Source organism: Geotrypetes seraphini, chromosome 15 (genome assembly GCF_902459505.1).
Source record: "Geotrypetes seraphini chromosome 15, aGeoSer1.1, whole genome shotgun sequence".
Lineage (NCBI taxonomy): Eukaryota > Metazoa > Chordata > Amphibia > Gymnophiona > Dermophiidae > Geotrypetes > Geotrypetes seraphini.
The window spans coordinates 24,736,054-24,756,886 of NC_047098.1; the positions used below are offsets into that span (position 1 = coordinate 24,736,054).

Below are 20,833 nucleotides of genomic sequence, written 5' to 3' on the forward strand. Positions count from 1 at the left end.
ATTAAGATTCACTTAGCAGTTTCAGCAGTTGGATTCTGATTGCTGTGAGGTAAACTTGTCTAACACTGATCCATATACAGTAAAACCTTGGATTGCAAGTAACTTGGTTTGCCAGTGTTTTACAAGACAAGCAAAACATTTAATTAAATTTTAACTTGATATACAAACAATGTCTTGCAATACAAGTACATACAGTTTAGCACAGTTACTTACCGTAACAGGTATTATCCAGGGAAAGCAGGCAGATATTCTCTACATGTGGGTGACATCATCCACGGAGCCCTGTAGCAGACAGCCTCGCAAGCAAACTTGCTTGAAGATCTTCAAAATTTGCGAATGCTGCACCATGCATGCACGAGTGCCTTCCCGCCTGAATCAGGGCGCAAATCTGCTCAGCATGGCCTCAGTTCATATAGCTAGCAAAGAAGCCAACCAAGGGAGGTGGGTGGGTTGCAAGAATATTTGCCTGCTGTCCCTGGATAGCACCTGTTACGGTAAGTAACTATGCTTTATCCCAGGACATTCAGTTGAGCCATCCTCTTCAATCACTTAATAAATTGTAGTAAAACCAAAGGAATCAATTCAATTTCTCAGTGGTGTAGCAGTATCATAAAGTTATTATAGTTTACTGTCTATGGGATGTCAGATTGACCACACGAGCTTACTAGCTCAACGGGCCTTTCTATTCTTCATTCATCCCTATTTAACAAAGTCTTCATCTTTTTTTCATCTAATAAATACGTTATAGTTTAAATAATTTAAATTATTTGAAAAACTTAGTGTACCGTGTATTATTTCATTTTTTAGTTATATTTTCCAGCACTTTAATAATTCTCCCCTTCACCAACGCATTTCGCATCTCTTTATCAAGGCTGGGGGAACTAAAATAGAAACAAACAGAAGGCCAGAATTAAGATTCAGGTTTACAAAATCATCTAACAACCTAATACTTATATGTTACATATCTTAGTGTAACTACATCATTGTCCGTTATGCTGCCGGCATCCCTAAGATGGCCACGGCATCCCTGGAACCCTCTGAAAATACAAGATACCCTTGATATCATATCTGGAAATACCCGGAATCGACTGATAGAGCAGTCCATCTAAAGGATCCGCTCAAACCTAAATTTAGATAGTTGAATAAAAGTTTATAAAGGAACCTCCACACTGAACCTACTTAATTAAAGAAGTTTAAATAGGAACAGGTTAGTTACGGATCAACTTTATCCGTAACTAACCTGTTTATATTTAAACTTCTTTAATTAAGTAGGCTCAGTGTGGAGGTTCCTTTATAAACTTTTATTCAACTATCTAAATTTAGTTTTGAGCGGATCCTTTAGATCAGGGATCTCAAAGTCCCTCCTTGAGGGCCGCAATCCAGTCGGGTTTTCAGGATTTCCTCAATGAATATGCATGAGATCTATGTGCATGCACTGCTTTCAATGCATATTCATTGGGGAAATCCTAAAAACCCAACTGGATTGCGGGCCTCAAGGAGGGACTTTTGAGATCCCTGCTTTAGATGGACTGCTGTATCAGCTGATTCCGGGTATTTCCAGATATTACGTCAGGTGTGTCTTATTTCAGAGGGTTGCAGGGACGCCATGGCCATCTTAGGGATGCCAACAGCATAACAGACAACGATGTAGTTACACTAAGGTATGTAACATATAAGTACAGTGGAACCTTGGTTTACAAGCATAATTCATTCCAGAAGCATGCTTGTATATCAAAGCGAGTTTCCCCATAGGAAATAATGGAAATTCGCTTGATACATTCCCACCCCTCCGAAGCCAGCGGCACTGCTCCCCCCCCAAGCACCGGCACCCCCGCCTGAACAACTTGAAACTTACCCCTCGTCTGGCACCGGCACGCAGCCCACAGGACGTGCCGGTGCTGCTTGAAGAGCTTCCTGCCTCTGCCGGGCCTTGAGCATGCGCAGATGCATGCTCAAGGACCGACAGAGGCAGGAAGTTCTTCAAGCGGCACCGGCATGTCCTGTGGGCTGCGTGCCGGTGCCAGACGAGGGGTAAGTTTCAAGTTGTTCGGGCTGAGGGTGCCGATTCACGTAGGGGGGAACGATGACGGTTCTCGGGGGGGGGGGGTGCTCGCAAATCGAATCACTCAGTTTGCGAGACAAGTTTTGCGAGAATGTTTAGCTCGTCTTGCAAAACACTCGCAAACCGGGTTACTCGCAAACCGAGGTTTGACTATATTAGGTTGTTAGATAGATGATTTTGTAAACCTGAATCTTAATTTTGGCCTTCTGTTTGTTTCTATTTTAGTATCCCCAGCCTTGATAAAGAGATGCGAAATGCGTTGGTAAAGGGGAGAATTATTGAAGTGCTGGAAAATAACACAGTACACTGCTAAAAGCTAAGTTATTCAAATTATTTAAACTATTTATAAAGTATTTATTAGATGAAAAAAAAGATGAAAACTGTTAAATAGGGATGAATGAAGAATAGAAAGGCCCATTGAGCTAGTAAGCTCGTGTGGTCAATCTGACATCCCATAGACAGTAAACTATAATAACTTTACGATTCTGCTACACCACTGAGAAATTGAATTGATTCCTTTAGATTATCCCAGGACAAGCAGGCAGCATATTCTCTACATGTGGGTGACCTCCAAGCTAACCAGAATGGGAAGGTGGGAGAGTTGGCAATTTAGGAGAACAGATTTTGCAAATCGGACTGGGCAAAATGGCCATCACATATGGAAAAAGTATCCAGACAGTAGTGAGAGGTGAATGTATGAACCAAGGACTAAGTGGCAGTCTTGCAGATTTTCTCAATAGGAGTTGATCTGAGGAAAGCTACAGACGCCACCATCACTCTGACCCTATGCCCCGTGACTTGATCCTGCAGAGTGAGACCAGCCTGAACATAGCAGAAAGAGATACAAGCAGCCAACTAGTTGGAGATGGTTTGCTTAGAAACAGAACACCCCAACCTATTTGGATCAAAAGATATGAAAAGTTGAGGAGCAGTCCAATGAGATTGAATGCGTTGCAAATAGAAAGCTAACGCACGCTTACAGTCCAGAGTATGATGTGCCACTTCTCCAGGATGAGAATGAGACTTTGGAAAAAACACAGGAAGAACAATAGATTGGTTGAGGTGGAAATCCAAACCACTTTAGGCAAGAATTTAGGATGGGTACGGAGGACCACCTTATCATGATGGAAAACGGTGAAAGGTGGATCCGCAACCAAATCTTGCAGCTCACTGACCCTGCGAGCAGACATGAGGGCAATCAGGAACACTACTTTCCAAGTGAGATACTTCAAATGAGTCCTATCAATCGGCTCAAATGGAGGTTTCATTAACTGAGCAAGGACAGCACTGAGATCCCAAACCACTAGAGGAGGTTTGAGTGGAGGATAGACACTGAAAAGACCCTTCATAAACCGGGAAACCACAGGATGACCAGAGAGAGGTTTGTCGTCAATCAGCTGATGAAAAGCAGCAATGGCACTGAGGTGGACTCGAATAGATGTTGATTTGAGACCAGCCCTAGACAAGTGTAGCAGATAATCCAGAACTGAAGACAAGGAGGCAGATTGCAGCTCCTTGCGATGCGTAGCACACCAAGAAGAAAATCTAGTCCACTTTTGAGTGTAACACTGCCTGGTGGACAGTTTCCGAGAAGCCTCGAGAACATCCTGTACAGATTGTGAAAACTGGAAAGAGGCAATCATGTTGAGAGGAACCAAGCTGTTAAATGTAGAGACTGCAGGTTGGGATGAAGCAGTCAGCAGGAGCAGACTGCTGGGCGCAATGAACCACTGGTCTGGCCCAACAGTGGCAATTCTTATGTTCTTAGTGACTGCACAAAAGCATATGCAAATTATACCCCCCAGGAGTCTTTGCAACAAAACTAATGAGATAGTATGGAAAGGATTGCTTGTCTGCTAGCAAAAAATGAACTAGCTACAACTGAAGGTTAGAAATATTTCACGCTCCCAAGGTGTGGGGGCCCCCACCAGGTGTGGCCTGCACACTTGGGGTCTGAGTGGAGATGCAGAAGAAATTTTTCCCCTACCATCTTTATTTTAGGAATACTCCCATACAGTGTGCTCCAGGTTTTTTCCCAGGGAAACTGGCTGCCATTTTTCGTTGGTGGGCTGGGCAGGGCCTGCGGGTTTTGATACCATTCTCAGCTCTCCAGGAGGAGTATGGATTGAGCACTTCTGATTTTTGCTACTATTGCCAACTTATTTTGTGTGTCATGGAAAGTTTTACCTTATTGGGCAACAGAGGATTTCCCCCTATTAAAACCTTTTCAATTTCAGGTTTATTTAAAAATTTGATATACCGCCTCAAAGCAGTTTTACATAATATAAAAACAAAAAATAAAAAGGGCATGAGTTAAAAACAAATTATAATTAATATTACAAACAATCAAACGCACAGACAAACATTAACATACCGATACAAAATGGAGAAGGGTGGAAATACATTTGTATAATGAGAAAGAGAGGGAGAAGGATCAAAACAAAAGGGAGGGGAACAAAAAAATAAATAGTCTGGTACTTTGTAAAATAGGTTAAAATGATTGAAAAATGCAAGGAACAAGTTTCCATTGCCGTCCTTAAAAGGACTGTTATACTCCAAATGCATCTTTAAAAAGAAAGACTTTCAAGTTACTTTTAAATTTATCAAGTGATGAAATTTCTCTTATATAATTTAGTGTTGAGTTCCAGATGGTAGAGGCTGTAACAGAGAAGATATTAGTGCGCATAGTGTTAATGTGTCTTAAAGAGGGAATGGATAGCAGGTTTTGATTAGATTAACATAATGTACGATGGAGGGTGTGGGGAATTAATAACCTGTTGATGAAATCAGGTTGGCCGGAAATTATAGTCTTATATGTCAGTAACATTATTTTATAGGAAATTCGATGATCTATGGGAAGCCAATGGGTTCTCATTTCACATTTTTATAAGTCTCTTTTGCTGTGCACTCCAGTAGACCATGTGTATGAGAAAAAGTGGGAGACTTAGTCAAGGTAATATTTGCCTAAATCTCATTGGGAACAGATTTATTGTAACTTGTTGAGAATCTCTATTTCAGCTAACATGATTGAGCACGGTTACAAAATTCTCTACCAATGGTATTACACTCCAGCTTGTATAAAACGCCATTTAAGTCAGGTACAGGTTTGTGCTGGAGGGCATGTGGATAGCTGGGGACATTTGCTCATGTATGGCAACATCAATTACACGATATTCTGCATATCACAGTACCAATGAATATTAGACTACCGTTATTAAATGAAAGCCTGCCGGCGCATTATTCTGAGATTCAGTGCTTTGTCTCATTAGTGGTTATGGCAGTGCAAATTTGGAAATTGGGAAAATGAAGACGTAACCTCAAGAGAAAGTCTGCTATTGAAACTATACAACTTTTTTTTTTAATGATTATGTTAAGTGCCATGAGAAGAATGTGATGGGAGCTTACTACAGGATACGGCGTACATACTCCCATTGGAAGGATTGCTCTCTGTAGGTTTGCTATGGGAAATATGGAGGGGGGCTTTGGATACTTCTCCAAGAGTCTGGATCTATATAATTGATGATTATGTGTTTTTCTTCATATCTAATGTTTTGAGTTTAAAGTTGTTGTTTTTTGGGGGAGGGGTTAAAGTTTGGGGGGCATAGGCTTTACTCAGTTTTCTGTATGTAAGCTTTAGCTCCCTTATTTCATTCTCATTCTTATTGTATTGTGAATTATTGATTCATTCAATAAATAAAGATTCATTGTTGATACCTATAAAAACAAAAGACTTGTTCTTAGTCAAATCTTTGACATGCCAAAATAGTTCATGTAATATTTGACATAGTCAGTGGCATCTCTAGACAAATATTTTGGTGGCAAGTCAAAGCAACAGTTTTGCACATCATACCACATCACATACCTCTCCTCAAACCTCATTTTTACATTAGTAATATAAGATACCAGGCCTTTTATGCATAAAGAAACTCTCCCCCTCCAGCTAGAATTAGCTACTTGGTAAAACTGCCATTATAATTGATAGTGTCATTCATTACATTTTTCTGTGTGGAATATAAATTCTGCACCTCCATCTTGACTAGGTTTGCCCAAGAGGCAGCCACATATGTATTTTAAAATAAATAAATATTCACCAACAAAGGAGTTATCCTTCTTTACAGCACACCAGACAAAAAATATTTAGGAACAGCACATTTTCCTTTCACTGTCAGAGGGTTTTTTTTTTTTGTTTTTGTAGTTACCTTACAGCGAAGCTTCCCAAACTAAATCATGCACATTGTATTTGGGATCATAGGCATGTCAGAATTATAGCCTGAAAAAGTTTGGTTAGCTCTGCCCTAAACAGCGTGGAGGCCACTAGTCTTTTGAGCATTTTTATTTAGGATGTCAAGGGCCTGCTTTCAAACAGGGCCAGACAATTTGTAAAACAACATTCCCTTACCAAAATCTTACCAAACTATAACAATCCTAACATATCTATGAAAATAGTGCTATAACTATTACACTTAGGCCCTAGAACACCAATATACCTACTACTGGAAACAAACAGGAAATGACAGCAAATAAACAAGCTGTAGTGTTACAAATTCACACAATGTACATGTAAGCAGAATCCTTTATCTCAGTTATACATGTAAAGCATGGACAAACCCTCACCTGATACAAAATAGAGGACCACAAAAAAACATGCAGACAACTGAAATGGAGATTCCAACCCAAACAGACCAGACTCAATAAGCAGTGAAAGACTGATAAAAGAGAAACAGAAATGCAAGTTCTTCTGTTATCTGCAACACACAAGAATAGAAAAATGTACACTAACCAAAGCAGACACATCCCAATCCTTTAAAAAAAACATTAAATAATTTATATTTTCAACCTTTTTGTTGGCATCTTCTTATTTTTCTAACTGGTCTGGTCCCAGTCTCTCTTCTACTTTCCTTGCGTCAGTCTTCTCCCTTAAATTACAATACAGTGTACTTATTTTCCACATCTTACCAAAGGTCTAGAGTGGATTACAAAAAGATAAGAGACTAAAACAGATCCTTAAAAATATCAATGCAATTTACAATAAATAAATTATGCACCTTTAAAACTTTTAAAAATATTACTTTTCAGGTTTACCTTTTCATTTCTTTTCCCTCATCCTCATTCCTTCCTTCTCTATATCTATCTTGCACTGATCTTATTTCCCCCCTCATTTTTCTCTGCATTTATAGCCACCCATTTTATTTTCCCTCATTCTCTTTCACACTTTCTTTAGTCTCCTCCATTTCACCAGTCTTCTACCCCTCTCCAGCACCTGCTTTGCCTCTGCTGCATCTCTCCTTCCACAGTCTCCTAACCCCCTCCCATCTTTCATCCACTCCCATTTCAATCCTTGTACTCAGCCTCTCAGCCCAGCCCCACTCCTGTCTCTTCTTCCTTCCTCATCTCCAAGTCACTCCTCCCTTTCTTAACTTATACCCCCATCTGCTACTGCCTCTTTCACCACCTTCTTAACCCCATTCCAACCCTCAAGCAAACCCTTCAAAAGACTCATCCTCTTTTTCATACCCCCTCCTTGGTACCCCTTCTATTTTCAATGCCTCTCATCCTCTCTAGCCTTCCAGACCATTCACATGATGTCACAACCTTTCTCCACATTTCATCCCCTCACTCATTCTCCCCAATCAACATACTCCCCATTCATCCCCACAACCCCCATGAAATTTCCTCTCACCCATCTAAAATTCCCTGCTCTGTCTCCCACCACTCTCCTACTCAATCACAAAGTTCCATCGTAGAAAAACACAGAAACATAGAAAAATGAAGGAAGATAAAGATCACTGGCCTATCTAGTCTGCCCAACCATGCCATCCACTATCCCCTCCTCTTCCTTAGAGATCCAACGTACTTGTCCCAAGCTGTCTTGAATTTATATACACTCTGTCTCCACTACCTCTACCAGGAGGCCATACCAAGCATTCACCACCCTTTCCGTGAAGAAGTATTTTCTGAGTTTACTTTTGAATCTATCCCCTTTTACCTTCATTTTATATCTCCTCATTCCAGAGCATCCTCTCAATTGAAAGAAACTTACATTTATGTTACTTAAGTATTTAAACATCTCTTATCATATCTCCCATCTCCTGTCTTTCCTCCAAAGTAGCCTTCCTCTGGACCAACTCCATCCTGTTTATATCTCTTTGAAGGTGCAATCTCCAGAATTGTACACAATATTTTAAATGAGGTCTCATCTGTTCCCCACCCCAAGTCCCAGCCACATTCAATCTATTTGACATTTCTTCTCTTTCTGTATCCACCATCATTCCCTGTGTCTTATCTGTCCTGAGCCATATCACTTATTATGTGTCACTGTTTCTCTTAATTCCCAGTTTCTTCCACAAACACACCCCACCCAAGGGTCAGCATCTATCTACCGTGCACCCCTTCCTATAATCCAACATTGCTCTTTTTCTCCTTCTGTGGGTCCAGGATTTTTCCCACTTTCCTCCAGTCTGGTCTCTTTTCTCTCTGCTTCTCCTTGTTCCATCATCTTTCCTCCTCTTTAGCACCCCCTCTGATCAATTAAAGATTTGTTCAATAAATCCCTGGAGACGGGAGTAGTTCTGTGGGATTGGAGAAAAGCAGATGTGGTTCCTCTTTGCAAAAGAAGTCTCAGGGATGTAGCAATAAACTACAGGCCTGTAAGCCTCACTTTGGTTATTGGAAAAATAATGGAAGCACTGCTGAAGGAGGGGATAGTGAAATTCCTAGAATCAAATGGGTTAATAGACCCAAGACAACATGGCTTTACTAAAAGTAAATCATGCCAAACAAATCTGATAGAATTCTTTGACTGGATAACCAAGAAACTAGACTGAGGAAGTGCGTTAAATATAATTTACTTTGATTTCAGCAAAGCCTTTGACATAGTTCCTCATAGGAGGCTCTTAAACAAACTTGACCAGTTGAAGTTAGGACCCAAAGTGGTGAACTGGATTAGAAACTGGTTGATGGACAGACACCAGAGGGTGGTGGTTAATGGAATTTGCCCAGAGAAAGGAAAGGTGAGTAGTGGAGTGCCTCAAGGATTGGTGCTGGGGCCAATAATTCTGTTCAATATGTTTGTGAGTGATATTGCTGAAGGGTTAGAAGGAAAGGTTTGATTTTTGCAGATACTAAGATTTGTAACAGAATGGACACCCCAGAAGAAGTAGAAACATGAAAAAAGATCTGCAAAAGTTGGAAGACTGGTCTAACATCTGGCAACTAAAATTCAATGCAAAGAAGTGCAGAGTGATGCATTTGGGGAGTAGAAATCCAAAGGGGATGGATGTGCTGGGAGGCAAGAGGCTGATATGTACGGATGGGGCGAGGGACTTTGGGATGATAGTGTCTGAGGATCTGAAGGCGACGAAGCAGTGTGACAAGGTGGTGGCTGTAGCCAGAAGGATGCCAGGCTATATAGAGAGGCATAACCAGCAGAAGAAAGCAGGTGTTGATGCCTCTCTACAGGTCATTGGTAAAGCCCCATGTGGAGTATTGTGTTCAGTTTTGGAGGCTGTATAAAGCGAAGGATAAGACAACTTGAAGTGGTCCAGAGAAAGGTGACAAAAATGGTAAGGGGTTTGAACCAAAAGACATACAAGGAGAGACTGGAAGAGCTGAATTATGTATACTCTAGGGACAGGGAAGATATGATACAGACGTTTAAATATTTGAAAGATATTAACATAGAATCAAATATTTTCCAGAGAAAGGAAATTGGTAAAACTAGAGGACATAATTTGAGGTTGAGGGGTGGTAGACTTAGGAGTAAAGTTAAGAAGTTCTTTTTCATGGAGAGGGGGGTGGATGCCTGGAATGCATTCCAAAGGGTGGAAAGGAAAACGTGATGGAATTCAAAAAAGTGTGATATGAACACAGAGGATCTCTAACTAGAATCTGAATGGACAAACTTTCATGGTCTGAATCCCACCAAGAAGATGGTTTGGATATGCTGGAGTAAGCTTCAACAGCAACTCCAGTAGTTGGAATCCAAGGATACCCTTTACTCACTGTGACCTGTGCTGGGAATGTGCAACAGCCTGCCTCAGCTATCTTACAGTAGTTGAAATCAAAGAATCACTGCCTCATGCTGGGAAAGCTTTCTCGACACTAATCTTCAGGCTGCCAGTCAGACTCCACGCCTGACTGCATCTCCACCCTTACAGACAGACAGACTTGCTCAAAAACGGGCAGAGGCAAGAAACGTAGCCAGCATCCTGAAAGACACCACAGAGTTTCCTAGGTATGTCTAACAGCCTGCGCTTGAACCTTCATTTGGCAGAAGTAGAGAAAGCAGGGACGGCCCCAAGCTTCTCAGAAGCATATGCAGGCTGGCTGACAAGTACCCACTGGGATTGGCCTGTCAGCAGCAGCTTAAAGTCTCTGTTTGCCACACAGTCTATGCGTTTTCCACACAGGTAGAATTGAAGAACTGCTGCAAGCACAAGAAATCGAGTAAAAAAAAAAAAAACAAAAAAAAACACCCCACACCACACCGAACAATATAATAAAAAGAAGGGACAGAACAAGCATGCATGCAGAAGGGAAAAACTGAAGGTAGAGCCAGAAGCACAGTGAAGTAGAGCAGAAGTCACAAAAAAAATCCAGAGTGGATTCCTTCTGCATATGACATGCAGCCATTAGGACACAAACCACTTGTCTAGAATGTCTCACCTATTGCACTGGAATAATAGTTTCCAAACCTGTCCTTGTGATCTTACAACCATAGGTTTTCAGAATATCCTGGATAAAATTTGCATACATTGAGACAATAGCCCTTACTACAGAAGACTGCACTGGTTGCCAGTGGAGGCACGAATACTATTCATATTTGCCTGTATTTGTTTCAAGCAGGCCTGGGGATTAGCGCCTTCTTACCTACTACCACATTTCACATTACACAACCTCTCACAACCAACCAGAAACCGTAACATATTTACATACCCATAGATCACAGGCTGCAAATACAAATCCTTCTTGGACAGGTCCTTCATGTACCAAGCAAGCAAACAGCAGTCCTGGCTGGGAAATTATATTAACAGAATCAGGCTGACCTACTGCACATTCCAGAAAGCAATTAAAACCGCACTATTTGACAAATTCCATCTCCTAAACTGAAACCTCACCACTTATTAAGTTATATGTTCCCTCTGTTCAACCTCGGTGTAATATGTTGTCCTATTATCTCTTTCTCATGTAATAAGTTGTACCCCCTCTTCTTGCATTCTGTAATTTACTGATTGTCCAGCCTTCTTCGATGTGAACCGCCTAGAAGTCTTCTCAACTGTGGCGGTATAGAAGAAGTTATTATTATTATTAATATTTTCACACTTATTCCATTCCTATTCATTGCGGACATCTTGAAAACTCAACTGACATTTTTTTTGGGGGGAGGAGGGGGTTACTGTAGCAATCTTGCTATCTCTACTCTAACCTCTCACTAGGATGTCCCTGGTGCACTGCAACTGTCATCACAGATCAGTGGTCTCAAACTCAAGCCCTTTGCAGGGCCACATTTTGGATTTGTAAGTACTTGGAGGGCCTCAGAAAAAAATAGTTAATGTCTTCTTAAAGAAATGACAATTTTGCATGAGGTAAAACTCTAAATCTTTCCTTTCGGCTAAGTCTTAATAATAATCTAATCTAATCTAATCCTTAGGTTTGTATACCGCATCATCTCCACGTTCGTAGAGCTCGACGCGGTTTACAGTAGGAGAAATAGGAAGGAACTACAACAGAGGGTTAGAGGTAGAAGTGTGAAGAAAATTTAGAGGACTTGGGATTGTAATTTATAGCTAAAGAGACATATGATCAAGAAACTTTTATTTTACTTTTGTGATTATGATAAACATACCGAGGGCCTCAAAATAGTACCTGGCAGGCTGCATATGGCCCCCGGGCCACAAGTTTGAGACCACTGTCACAGATAGATTGCTCTAATCCTGACATCGTGTATGATAAGAAAAGCTCTGCATTCACTAACTAGTGAAAAAACTAAATTTTTATCATTTACACAATGCTGGCCATGTCTCACACAAGCCATTCATCCTTAAAAAAGAAATGTGCTTTATGAGAATGTGCTTGAGATTTATGACAATGCTCGTCACAGGAGGCAGAATAGTAGCTCATCTAATGCCACCCAGCCAATCAATGTCTTTTCTAAGCAAGAGAAATACACTTGGCAAATTATAGGTTCTGATCTAATAGCATCATTTTCATTCTTTTCATAACTAGAAACTACATAGTATGTGAGCAATAATGTGTCTCTTGAATACTAAAGAGCATAACCTCAGATGAATATAGGAAGCCAGACCTACTGCAGCTCTTTCACTTCTGAACAACACAAAAAGATGGACACTTGGCCTCCGTACCAGGAGGAATATGGCTTGGTGGCTAGAGACTCTTTTTTATATACACACTTACGGACTCATCTCTATAAATGGGCTTTTTGGGAGCTTTCGTTAAGTGATACTTGGCTTGAATTAGCTATACGGGCTGGGGTTGGAAGGGGGGGGAGTTTCACGTTTGTATCAGGCTTTATTGAAACGAGAATCCCCTATTGATCCCTATAAATTGGCCTGGGATAAAGGTATGCATGTGGGGCGTAGTTTGCCGAGTAGGGATGCATTTTATCGCAAATTGTTTAAATTAACTATTAATTTTATAGAAAATGGCTATAAAATGTATTATAGATGGTATTATACCCCCGCCCGGTTATTTTTTATTTTCCCAGAGGGTATGGATTGCTGGCGCGGCTGTGAACAGAAGGGGGATTTCATATATATATGGTAGACATGTCGAACTGTGCATTTATAGTGGCAGCAGGTGGGTTGTGTATTAGTTACTATATTACAGAAACATTGTTGTATTTTAATGGACTGCTGTTTGCTTAATGTTGGTGTCCTTGGTTTTACTCTTCATGAGCAGAAATTCGCAGCCTATGTATTTACAGCAGCTCACTTGGCATTAGCACAATGCTGGCGTTCTCCCAATATCCCTGCTTTGTCAACAGTATATTCCCATTTAGACTATTTACATCTGATGTCTAAACTGACGGCCATACATCATAATACGTTGGTTTCTTATTCTAAAATCTAGGACCCTTATGTACGATGGAGGCAACCCTCTCCTTAATTTTGCAAGAAGGGTTTGAAGGATTGGCTCGGCTCTTTTAGTGCTCTCTTGAGTTTTGTTTTGACCTGTGATATACATACACTTATCCTTTGTAATGTTATTTTTGGCATTTTGGGTAGGGGGGTTGGGATGGGTGAAGTTTCCCCTTTTTCTTTGTGTTATTTCGCATTGTACTGAAGAGTTCCTGTAGAACAGTTTGTGCTGGGAGATGTTGAGGGGAGGGGTAGGGATTTTATTGTGTTGATGCTGTAATTTTGGGATTTTTGTATTGCTTCCATTTTCTCAATAAAAATTTTGAAACTAAAAAAAAGATGGACACTTTATGACATGACCCTTTTAGACAGATATCCACTACACATACATATACTGCTGGAGTACTCAGTTCAACTTTTTTTTTTTTTGTCCTGAAGGCATAATTCCTTTAGACCAAATTTTCACTTGTGTCAGCTTCTGAAATATTACATTAATTCTAATTTATTAGCAACATATCTATTCCTTTTCCTATAGTGAGAACATTGAGTCTGCCTAGGTCTGCAGATAAGCAATTGTGACACTAGGCTTTCCTACAGCTCTGAAAACCAACTTGAGCTCCTTTCAAAAAGCAGTGTAAGCATTATGGTGGGCCACTAGAGAAAGACCTTACATTACACAAAGTATCTCTCAAAAGCTGTAGGGCCTCTCTAGCTTCCTGACACAAGCCCCTGAAAAACAGTGAAAAAAAAGTATCCTAATGGTTAGAGCAAGGGCTAAGAAACAGGTGCTGATCCTTGTGACCTTGGGCAACTTTTAACCCTCAATTGCTTCAGATTAAAGCTTAGATTCTAAGCCATCTGAGGACCTAATGTATCTGTATCTTAAACCAGAACTGAAAAAGCAAACTAAATCCAAAAAAAAAACTCTCCCCCCTCTCCACTAAGGTGAGAACAGATGCACTCAGGCCCAGATTCTGTATAGGACACCAGTCCCGGGCATCCTATTCAGAATCGGGCCTATGCCCATGTTAGGGAGGAGGGGGCTTAGGCACCTGGGCCAATCCGGCCCTAGGATCCTGTGGATTGGGCAGGGGCGAGCTCACCTCATTTGGACGGAGGTCGGATTGCTGGCCAGACGGTGCAAGGACCTGTCCGGCCAACTTGCAGGTAAGCTGGAGAGGGGGGTCCGGCAAGAGGGGCTTGCTACTCCTGCTGGCGATCTTAGGGGGCGGGGACTACTGGAGGGAAGGGTTGAGCACCTTCCTACCAGCGATCATGGGGTTCTGTGGGCAGGAGGGGTTGGGCACCCTCCCGCCACAATCGTCGGGGGTGGGGGGTCTACCAGCAGGAAGGGTTGAACCCTTACTTGCTGGTATCAAGCCATTGGTGATAATCTTTGATAAGATTGGTCATGATTTGAAGGGCAAAAGTGAGAATTATGTCAGTTTTTGGCTACTTTATAATTTCCTGGGGGTGGCCCAGGGTTGACGCAATAAGTTTTGTTCCGATTTCTCTTTGGTGGATTTGGGTTCTTCTTATTGTTCGTCTTACTATCTGTTAGAATGTTAGGATACATCATGAATAAGAACACTCTTTATTGGGTTATTAAGATCTCCTGTTCGAGTTCCCCGTGAATAGCGGGTTCATTTCTTCTTTTCTCTTTATTGTTATTTTTATTTTATTTTTTAATTATTATTTTCAGCCATATTGGCTGCATGTGTATGATTGGTTGATGGGGAGGGGGCTGGTATGGAGACAGGATTCCTATATACTAGCTTTGCTGGCAATACAGGGGCATTTTGTTATTTGTTAAGTTTGTATCCTCTCTCTTGATTTAGATGTTTAAATTTTTTGTTGGAATTGTTCTGAAAAAATGTTTTCAATAAAAACTTTTAAAGTTGGGAAAAAAACCTATAACAATTGTTAAAAGTAACAAGGTTTTTCATAAAAAGATTGGTTTATTATAGAATAATCATTCTGCAATGTACTAAAACTGTCATGCTGTCTTCTTTTGCTTCTTCCTTTTCTTTCTCAATTTCTGAAACATACTTTTCAATTTCTTCCACGTTTAGGATCTTGAGTGGCTGATCTCTCCTCATAACTGCTAGCTCTATGTTCTTCCCATCTGACTGTACAACTTCAAGGGCCTCGATCACAAGTTTAATAGTCAGATCATCTGTTTCAATTGCTTCATCGGTGTAGTTTTTCTCCAGGAATTCTTGCACCAATTTAGCTACTCTACCAATAGCATTAGCCTCCATGCATGGTATGTGCCGTAGGGGTCCGTCTGGTACAGCCTGGGAGTTCCATCAAAGTCAAACCTTACAATTAGGGCAGATATACCAAAGGGTCTACGTCCATTACTCTGGGTATAGCACTACTTAAGGCTGGCAATGTAACGTGTGATATTCCACTGTGACAGGGTCTTCCACTGTAAGTCTGTGACTCTGGCACTCCACACAGGCTCTGTTTATAACTATCATGGCATCAGCTATAAGGCCTGCAAAAGCCATGCAAACATTTTCATCAAGGGCACAGATCTTGCGGACTGTTCTCTCATCCTGGAGCTTAGCTACTGATTTCTTTTTGACCCCAAGAAAAACAATTTCTTTTCCTTGTACACCAACTGCCGTAGATCCCTTTTTCACGGCCTCCTGCACGTATTCCACTTGAAAGAGGTGCCCTTCAGGGGAAAAGACAGTGCTAGCGCGGTTGCAGCTCATGTCCGTGCAGGAGGAGGCGACGCAGTGGTATTGGCGAAGCAAATATTAGCAAATCTGTCTCATGCATATTCACTAAGGATATCCTCAAAATCCCACAGGCTGGGGTCCCTCCCAAGACAGGTTTGAGAACCAGAACCAGAACCAGGTTTCTCAAGTCAGTCCTGGAGAACCCCCTTGCCAGTCAGATTTTCAGGATATCCACCAATGAATATGCGTAAACTTGATCTGCGCACACTGCCTCCATTATATGCAAATTTCTTTCATGCATATTCATTGTGGTTATCCTGAAAAACTGACTGGCAAGGGGGTACTCCAAGATCTAGTTGAGAAACACTGTTCTATATCAGTGTTTTTCAATCTTTTTACACCTATGGACCGGCAGAAATAAAAGAATTATTCTGTGGACCGGCATCGGTCTGTGGACCGGCAGTTGAAAAACACTGGGCTAAGTCATGGGCCGGACCCTGTTCATCTCTACCCAATCTCCACCCCAGACCTCGCCCCCATAATAGTACTAATTGCACCTTGCACGTCTCATGCCTCATCTGGAAGCCTTCCCTCTGACGTTGCAACGTCAGAGAGAAGGCTTCTGGTTCAGACGCAGGATGCCCATAGGAGCCACTGCCCATGGCTTTGTGCACTGAATCAGTTAGGAAGAGGGAGCTGGCTCGAAGGTAACGCCGCATCGATCGCACCGTGGACCGGCAGTTGAAGAACACTGTTTTGGGCCTGATGTACGTGCTGGCCCTGTGGACCGGCAGGAAATTTCTGTGGACCGGCACTGGTCCATGGACCGGTGGTTGAAGAACACTGTTCTAGATCATACATAAAATAAGTTCTTAATAGAATATCTGCCATACTGGCTCAGAGAGAAGTTTCTTCAAGTCTAGTAGTTTCCAGCAGTATTTCACACAGATCAAATACTTGGCAGGATCCCTGGAAGTAAATAGATTTTATGTTGCTTACCGCCAGGGATAAGCAACGGCTTTCCTCAAGTCTACATGATTAATAAAACTATATGTATTTTTCTTCCAGGAATTTTATCAATCTTTTGTGGCTTTGACCCCCATGATCATGGCCAAATAAATTGTATAATTTCTGGAGGTGCAAAGTAATGATGTATCTATGGAGAACCCACCCCAAGTCACAACCTCCAAATGAAAGTTTTATGACCCCATTTTGGGTCCTGACCCCTACTACTAATCATAATTTCTACAGCGCTAATAAACATACACAAAACACCTAAGAGTCAGTCCCTGATCAGAGCTTACAATCTATTCAGGACACATAAGGGGTTAGAAAGTTATTTATTGTGGGAATGATTAAAACAAACATTAGAACTAAACAAGTAAATAGGGAGTTGTGCATTAAAAGCAGCCTCAAAAAGGTGGGCTTTTGGCCTAGATCTGAGTAGGAACAGAGACAAAACATGATATATTGACTCAGGAAGTCTGTTCCAACTACTGTATATTGCGAAGCAAAATTACGAGTCGGGAATTGACAGTGGAGAAGGGTACAGGTAAGACTGACTTACCAGGAGAGAGATACTGAGGAGCTGCCAAATTAATGCACTTGTAAGAAGTGTTTAGAACTGTATATGAAAACCAGACTGGGAACCAATTAAGTGACTTAAAAAGGGAGGTTATGCGAGTGTAGTGACAATGGTGAATGCTACGTCATGCAACAGAATTTTAAACAGATTGAAGGAGGAAAGATGGTATAGTGGGAGACCTGCAAGAATCAGTTTGGGAAGCTCTGTTTTAGTTCCTTTCAGAGGTACAAGCTCATAAACTAGACAATATAAATCAAATGAGGTTTCACCAATTACCTTACAGCAGCACAGACATCTCTTTTCTATATTATGCCTCTTCCTGGGCATCTTAATATTAAGGACAATTACTACTCAATCTACAGCCTACAACACATATATAAAACAGATGTAAGTAAAATTAAGTGCCTAAGGCTTTCAATACACAACAAATACACCGGAGCCCCTATTTTCCATAATTAATAAAGCTACATTCTAGAAACATTACAGGCTATTCCTCCCCAATCCATACAATAATATTTTACAATGACTACGGCAGAGAATCAGTGTGAACACAGTATGTTGCAGAAAGGAGACAGAAGCTTATTGTTTAAGGACTTTTTATTCAAGCCAGGTTATGTTGTTCCTCACACAATTAAAAAAAAAAAAAGAGATCCGGTTCTTCACACTATTTGCTCTCAGCTGCAAAACAAAGTGAGCAAAGCAGACAAAGGACACAGCTGTTACCCCACTAGAATTTGTATGAAATCCTGCCACTTCAGGCTTTTTTGATATACCTTTAAAACAGGACATGCTTTATCTATTTATATAGCATGTAAACTGGATAGCCAACAAAGACAGAACTTTGCCACTGAAATAACTTGATATCTTCCATAAGACAATGAAGCCGTCAGCACAGTGCACAGCGGCCTCTAAAAAGGCAAATAGATTGCTAGAAATAGATTATCAAGATTATCAAGGCAAATAGATTATCAAGAAAGGTATTACAAGCAGAACGAAAAGAAGTAATCCTGCCGTTGTATCGGGTGATGGTGCGCCCGTGTTTGGAGTACTGCGTCCAATATTGGTCGCCATACCTTAAGAAGGATATGGCGATACTCGAGAGAGTCCAGAAAAGAGCGACACAATTGATAAAAGGTATGGAAAACCTTTTATATGCTGAAAGATTAGAAAAACTGGGGCTCTTTTCCCTGGAAAAGTGGAGACTTAGAGGGACATGATAGAGACTTACAAGATCATGAAGGGCATAGAGAAAGTGGAGAGGGACAGATTCTTCAAACTTTCAAAAACCTACAAGAACGAGAGGGCATTTGGAAAAATTAAGAGGGGACAGATTCAGAGCCAACGCTATGAAGTTCTTCTTCACCCAAAGGGTGGTGGACACCAGGAATGCGCTTCCAGAGGGTGTGATAGGACAGAGTACGGTTTTGGGGTTCAAGAAGGGATTAGATAATTTCCTGAAGGAAAGGGGATAGAAGGGTATAGATAGAGGATTACTATACAGGTCCTGGACCTGATGGGCCACCGCGTGAGCGGACTGCTGGGCATGATGGACCTCTGGTCTGACCCAGCAGAGGCACTGCTTATGTTCTTATGTTAAAATTCACATCACCCATGGGCTCTAGAACATATAACTGTCAGTAATATCACATTTCAGTCAGCAACAGTCAATTTAGAAGGGCAATTTGAGTTTCAGACTAGAGAGAGTTGCATTGGAATGGGAATGGGAATGGGAATGGAAATCTCCCCCCCCCCCCACCTCCCAGGGATCCCATGGGGATGGAGGCACCTCGAGGGCCTCTCACAAGTATGTCACCTCGCTTGTCCAAGCGGCACTTCCTTCTTCCTGCCCTCCAGCCATACTCACCCCTCACACATTGCCTGCAACCAACCCAGAGGCCTTCCCTCTAACGTTATTGGGACATGGGACGAGCACGAACTTGGGACAAAGGCTAGAAGGAAGAAAGGAAGGAAAGAGGGGCATGAACTTGGAACAGAAAGAAGGGAGGAAAGGGGCATGAATGGGGATGAAGGAAGACAGGAGGGAAAGATGCTGAGGTGGGGGGAGGGAATAGAAAGAGGAAAATTGTTGGGCTTAAGGAGGGAGAGGAGTGAGGTAGAGATGCATGGGGAAGAGAAAGATGAGAGGGAGAAATGTTGGATATGGTGTTGGGGAAGGGACAGAATGAAAGGGATGCAAGAGGGAGGAATGTTGGATGTGGCAGTAAAGGGGGGGAGTGGGAGAGATGCAACCTGGATTCCTCTCTCTCTCTCTTTCCCCACTCTCTTTTCAGCAAGGGAGGGAATGAGAGATAAAGAGATGGTGGACAGAGAGGGAGACATGTTGCACATGGGGGTGGAGGAGAGAGGAATAAACGCTGTGCAGGAGTGGGGAGGGGAAAAAGAGGGAGATTGATCCAGGACAGAAGGGAGTGAGTATGCTGTACAATGGGAGGAAGGGAAGAGAGGGAGAAATGCTGGGCCATGGTAGGAGAAAACAATGGATAGCAACCACTTGAAGAATTATTTGCAGAAGACAGGAAAGCAGTAAAAAGAGAAACTGGAACCAACTTGATGGAAAAATAAATCTCTAGACAAAGTTTAAAAAAAAAGGAATTTATTAACTGAAATATATGTTAGCTTTGGGAAATGTATATAGCAGATGTCTTTCTATGGTGTTTAATAGAAAAGGAAATGCATTTCTATTTTTAATTCTCCAGTGTTGAAGTACTTGCTGACCCTTGCTGCGGCAGCCAGAACTCACCTCCAACAAGCTATCAGTCACTCGCAACAACCCTGAGCCACTGAGGTGCCCAGCATCCATGGCTCAGGGACACTACTGCTGCCTGCCAAGCTTGGCAAAAGGGAACCCTGGCCACCTTCAGAGGAAGTCCTCAGCTGACATAGCTTGAGGGTCCTAATCACCTGGTTTATATTTACATTAGAAGTTCTGGCAGAGACCTATTTACAAAGTATATATTCTTCCCAATTAATATTTGCAAATTAACAAAGCATCTTAGCATAATTAAATGAAATAACTACTAGAGAATGACACGGTGACAAAATTCATCACCGTTCCCGTCCCCGCGGATAACCGCGGGAAATAAACCCATGTCATTTTCTAGTGTCTATTTCAACCTCAGTCCTTCTACACCAGCATTCTTCAAAGCAAAGCTTGTGGGTCAGTGGTTGTGGCCATTCATACTCTGATTCTTCCCTCTTTCCTTAAAGAATGACATGAAGATGGTTTCCCGCGGTTATCCGCGGGGACGGGGACAGTGATGAATTTTGTCACCGTGTCATTCTCAAACTACTTCTGACATTTATGGGGACAGGCAGGGACAGATTCGATTTCTGTCCCTGCATAACTCTATTTCAGACGTGCACAATATGTGCAAATGGC

The 20,833-nt window shown here is 41.7% G+C and overlaps 1 protein-coding gene and 1 pseudogene across 5 annotated transcripts in view; both read right to left on the bottom strand.

The window, feature by feature from the left end:
- RERE (arginine-glutamic acid dipeptide repeats) overlaps positions 1-20,833 on the bottom strand; it is a 468,133-nt gene that overhangs the window by 443,728 nt on the left and 3,572 nt on the right. For 3 of the 5 annotated variants that reach the window (XM_033922386.1, XM_033922385.1, XM_033922381.1), the window contains exon 2: positions 6,900-6,978. The exons of 1 other annotated variant lie outside the window; for it this stretch is intronic. The gene's annotated coding sequence lies outside the window, so the exon portion shown is untranslated. Of the gene's footprint in view, positions 1-6,676; positions 6,808-6,899; positions 6,979-20,833 lie in introns of all 5 variants that reach the window. One more of the 5 variants, XM_033922382.1, reaches the window with a different exon arrangement.
- Positions 14,532-15,881, bottom strand: LOC117349205 (annotated as a pseudogene).